Consider the following 6,000-nt stretch of genomic DNA (forward strand, 5'->3'; position numbering starts at 1 on the left):
TCTGTACATGGTAGCCCGACATGGCCAGGCGAATTAAGGAGTTCGACTCGTAATCTGAGGGTCATGGGTTCGAATCCCGGTCGCATCAAACATACATTCAGCCGTGGGGGCGTTATAAGGCAACGATCAATCCCACTATTCGTTGGTAAAAGAGTAGCCCAAGAGTTGGCAGGTGGGTGGTAATGACTAGCTGCCTTCCCTCTAGTCTTACACTGCTAAATTAGGGACGGCTAGCGCAGATAGCCCTTGAGTAGCTTTGCGTGAAACTCAAAAACAAACAAATTCTGTACATGGGACACCCGCAGTGGCAGAGCGGTTTTTCTGCAGACTTGCAGCACTAGAAACCGGGTGTCCATAGTCCAATGGGTAGCTTTGTGCTTAACTTCAAAAACAAACAAACAGATGGATGATGCTAAGAATTAAATAGAGGGCCCAGTCTGTTTGTTTGTTTAAGCGCAAATATATAATAGGATATATGTGCTGTATCTACTAAGGATGTGGAAAATCGGTTTTGATGTCACAAACCTACACACTTAGCGCCGAGCTAATGGGAAACATAGGGCAAAAGCGTAAAGAACTTGTAAGTTTCGTGGTTTACATTAATTGCCGATAAGAACTGCTGATCTATTTCTTGTCCCAATTTTCAGTAACTGTCCAAAGTCCACGTTGTTCTTTACAATGGTTATACTCTGTGATAAACTAATTAATCACTTTAAACTGCTCTAACAGTAAGATAAAAATCCCTTAGACACGCGAAGTTAATAACAGGCTTAATGGAACACATTCCGCCTAAATGCTCATAAACAGTAAAAACGTTTAACACAATTTGTCACGTATGTCCTACATTTACAAACAAAATGGTAAATCTGGATCATTCAATATATTTATTTGACACTTAGGTTTAGAATTACAAGCAAATTGACAAAGTTATGTCTTTCAATGCTGTTTTTTAACATGGAGGTCCTACTATTACAAACAAATTGATAAAGTTTGTTATTCAAATTTTTAACAGTCAAGTTGGTTATCGGACGTCTACCACGATTCGATATCACGTAGTCACCTTAAAAAAAAAAACTTGTACATCATGCACACACAACGTGGAAACTCACTGTCATCTCAATATGATTATCTCGCAGATTTATAGTGTAATAAGATATCCCGTAATGCATACTGAACAGTGCACATTATATAAAAATGGAAGTTCTATTGGGATATCGAGAGATAAATCAGTAGGTGGTGCGTGTTCTAATGTCTTTAAACAACCAGAAATAGTGATGATAAAAAGTTAAAAGAATTTTGGACTTAATGCGTTGATTCTTTTCACTCTCGACCAATCACAGTTGATTGAACAAGTAAAGTGGAGGTTAAGAAAACAGAAAGAGAAATAATAAATCAAAAGAGTTATAACTAATGTGATGGAAAGAATAGGTTTGTGTGTCAAGGAATCAAAGTAATAACAATCGTTTCTTAAGAGCTGTGTGACTACAGTATATAAAATAAATTGATTGTATTTTTTTTAGACATTTTCCTGGTACATTATCGATTTGTGGAAAAACCCATTTCGTTACGTATATCCTTTCTAAAAATTGCTTTCAAACGTTTCAGACTAATATCCGATGTCATGGGGTACCTTGACTTCAATTCAAAGAGTTTTAATATTGACGGTTAGCCGAATCGATACTGGTTCTATTTTAAATCAGGGAAAAGTCCAACCAACAGCACAGAAGGAACAAGTCTGTAGTAATGACGCCGCAAGTTGTTCTTTTATCGATGTTTTTTCTTTCTTTCTTTTCTGAGCCATGAAACATTTTAGACGAAAATTTCCGAGTGCTACTGCTTCAGCGCGAGTACGAGCAGGAAAACGGCATGTGTTAGAATGAACTTCGTATCTTCAGTAAACATCTGAAGCCGTCGAAATTATCGACCTCTTTCTCAGCTACGGATGTAATACGTTTTTTAATGCACATTGTAATTACCTTTAGACTATATTAACTCGATATTAACCAAAGTACTTAAAATGGAGCCAACTTAGAGACAGTAATTTAGTTGATTAAGGGTTAGAAATCGAATGTTGTGTGTTTTATGGTTGCACTTCCTTCGCCATTCGTCTGTGTGTTAACATTTATATACATTTACTACGTAGAGTTGTACAAATCAATATTTTTGTGCCGCTCTGCGTTTTTATGTTATTCGTTAAAACTGTTTTCACTTTTTTCTACGTAATCAATATTCTTATGGAGCAAGAAAGATTCTGGTACAACTTTTGAGATGAGTGTCTTCCTGCGCAAGTAATTACTGTTAACATTCTAACGAAATTAATATTAATGTGAGTAGGGGAGAGGGGGGAATGTTCACTTTAGTGCCAGCAGAAACAATGTGTCTGGTAATGGTAGACTAATAATAATAAAGACAAGTTACAGATTCCCCTAAAATCATTGATTCGTGGAATTGCCTGGAAGTTCTGTTTCATATTGGATTAACAGCTTGACTAGGAATGAGATTAAATATTTGGTGAAGATACAGGTTAATCACTTAACCATTCTTCTCGACACAATTTGTAAAACCTCTCGTAGTTAGTAAGCCTAACTAAGAACCTTAACTTTCATTATTGATTTAATTTGTAAAACCTCTCGTATTTAGTAGGCCTAACTAAGAACCTTAACTTTCATTATTGATTTAATTTGTAAAACCTCTCGTATTTAGTAGGCCTAACTAAGAACCTTAACTTTCATTATTGATTTAATTTGTAAAACCTCTCGTATTTAGTAGGCCTAACTAAGAACCTTAACTTTCATTATTGATTTACTTTGTAAAACCTCTCGTATTTAGTAGGACTAAGAACCTTAACTTTCATTATTGATTTAATTTGTAAAATCTCTCGTATTTAGTAGGCCTAAGAAATCCCCACTTTTATTAACGAGATTTTGAATCTATACAGAAGACGAATGTCAAAATTTTAAATGATTTCATGTGTTTTAAAAAAGAAAAGGTTTCAGTACTTCCTCCTGAAAGTTGAATTTTTCAACACACACGTTACTATTTATCATTTATTAACTAGAAGTTCTATCGCAAAAACGTCAGAGAACTATGATTATATTACTAAATGTGAACATGGTACATTAATTAGTTGTGACAAGAACTAATTTACTTCATTATGGTGTCTTCTATTGAATAAGTAATTTAAAAAATCAGTAAAATGTATTTGATTAACTGATATCGATAAAAGTTTCGTAAAACAACCTAACATCCTAATCCAACGCCAGTCCGCAAAGCGACATCTGTATAGAAACAAATCACAGATTATTTTGCGCTTTCTCTTTATGAAACATGTTGGGAGTTATCGCATACAATTGTATACATGTATAATCATGCTATGTTGGTGTGACATCAAAGTAGGTGAAAGAGACACATGAAATACAATCATTTTCTGTGGGTACCACACAAAACGTCTGGGTTGCGACACATGTAAACATCCGCACAACAAAACAATACCCCACACTACTCGAAAGAGCTTGAAAATGAATTAATGATGTCTATATTCTCACAAAACGGATGTGACGGGATACACGAGTATAGTCGTCTTCTGTAGATTAACAGCTAAAGCGAGACACGGAAATACAACCATTTGATGTGAATTACTGGGTTTGAAGCACATTGATACAGCCAAGTGGTGCAGTTTAATACTTGAAATTGCTAAGAATAGACACAGGAATACATTAATTTGGTGTGTATCATTACAATAACCTGCTAGTACTAAATAAATAAATACAATCATGTGGTGCAAATCAATTACAAAATAATGATGCTACTAAATACAAAAATAAAATCATCTGACATATGTTGTTTGTTTTGAATTTCACGCAAAGCAACTCGAGGGCTATCTACGCTAGCCGTCCCTAATTTTGCAGTGTAAGACTAGAGAAGGCAGCTAGTCATCACCACCCACTGCCAACTTTTGGGGTACTATTTTACCCACGAATAGTTGGATTGCCCATAACATTCTAACGCCGCCGCGGCTGAAAGGGTAGTTTGAAGAGGGTTAGTTGTTGTAAAAATTCGGCCCGGCATGCCAGGTGGTCAAGGCACTGATTCGTAATCCGAGGGTCGTGGGGGCGTTATAATGTGACGGTCAATCCCACTATTCATTGGTAAAAGAGTAGCCCAAGAGTTGGCGGTGGGTGGTGATGACTAGCTGCTTTCTCTCTAGCCTTACACTGCAAAATTAGGGACGGCTAGCGCAGATATCCCTTGTGTAGCTTTGCGCAAATTTCAAAACAAACAAACAAACCAAGGATGACGTTGTTGAGGGGAATCCAGACGTGTTTCCCTAGTGTTGTGGCAGGAGCTCTGACTAAGAAATTAAGCCAGAAACAAATGATAAGGAAGTGTTCAGAGGACGATACAAGGAATTCGTCTCAGACAGTTTTTTGGACCTAACTGGGATCTTGTGAATAATTGTCCTACTGAAAATTAATTAGTGAGTTACAATGATTGACGTGATGGATTTGGTTCACCTGGTGTAGTTCCGTGTAGGCAGACTTATCAATGAGCAAGAAAAAGATGTACTTCCCAAAAATGATTTGTTTGTTTTTTAATTTTGCCTAAAGCTACACGAGGGTTATCTACGCTAGCCATCCCTAATTTAGCAGTGTAAGACTAGAGAGAAAGCAGCTAGTCATCACCACCCACTGCCAACTCTTGGGCTACTCTTTTACCAATGAATAGTGGGATTGACCGTCACATTATAACGCCCCTACGAACCCGCGACCCTCAGATTACGAGTAGAACACCTTAACCCACCTGACTACCCAAATATGGACTGGAGAAAGTTCCAAATGGTTACTTTTTCAAAAATAGTGTGCTCATGAGAAAAAGACGACCACCAAGTGTACCAGTCTCAGGGGACTGGGATATAGTTTATCAAACTGTTGTTCCAAAATCGCATTGTTTTGATATTTTGAAAGTGGCACATGAACTCCCCTTAGGAGGCTATGTAAGAGTCAACAAGACGTGTGACAAAATTATGAGACATTTCTTTTGGTCAAAAATTAGGCAAGCAGTTTCCAGGTTTTGTAAAGCTTGTCATACCTTTCAGTTGGTCAGAAAACCTAACCAGAAAATTCCCGTTGTTTTTTTGAAACCTATCCCTGCTTTAGAAGAACTCTTTAGTCGTATGATTATTGACTGTTTTGGGCCTTTACCAAGAATTCGAACAGATAACACCAATATTTGTTGATTATCATGTGTGCATCCAATTGATTTCCCGAAGCTATGCTCTTAAGAAATATTTCAGCCAAAACTTTCTAAGGTTTTGATTAATTTCTTTACTTTTGTTGGCTTGTCAAAAGAAATTCAGACTTTTCAGGGATCAAATTTTATATCTGGGTTTTTTTAAACAGATGGTTTACCAACTTAGAACTAAACAGATTAAATTTAAGCGTACCATCCCAAATGTCTTGGTGCTTTCGAGAGATGCCATTCAACGTTTAAAAATATGATGCGAACATATTATCTTCGTAATGAAAAGGAGTGGAATGAAAAAGTTAATTTATTATTATTTGCTGTTTGTGAGTCAGTTCAGGAGTTGATTGTTAGGGTTTAGCCCATTCGAATTGGTGTTTGGCTATTCTGTAGGTGGTCTTTGAAGTTACTGAAAGAACAGTGATTGGAAGACGACCAAAAAGAAATGCACTTAATGGATTACGTTTCCAAGTTTTGGTCCAGATTGTTAGGTGTTTGCGAATTGGCTCGAAAAAACTTGAAGTTATCCCAAACTAGAATGAAAAACATTTACGACCGTAAGGCTAAAGAGAGTAAGATCTGTCCTCGTGACATGGTCTCAGTATTGTTACCCACTACACTACATCCACTTGAAGCTTGGTACCTCGGTCCCTACAAGATTGTTCTGAAATTCAACGAGACAGACTATATTGTAATAACACCTGATCGTCAAAAGGCTACTCAGCTGTGCCACGCCAATATGTCAAAGTCTTATCACAT

Source organism: Tachypleus tridentatus, chromosome 13 (genome assembly GCF_004210375.1).
Source record: "Tachypleus tridentatus isolate NWPU-2018 chromosome 13, ASM421037v1, whole genome shotgun sequence".
NCBI classification, from domain to species: domain Eukaryota; kingdom Metazoa; phylum Arthropoda; class Merostomata; order Xiphosura; family Limulidae; genus Tachypleus; species Tachypleus tridentatus.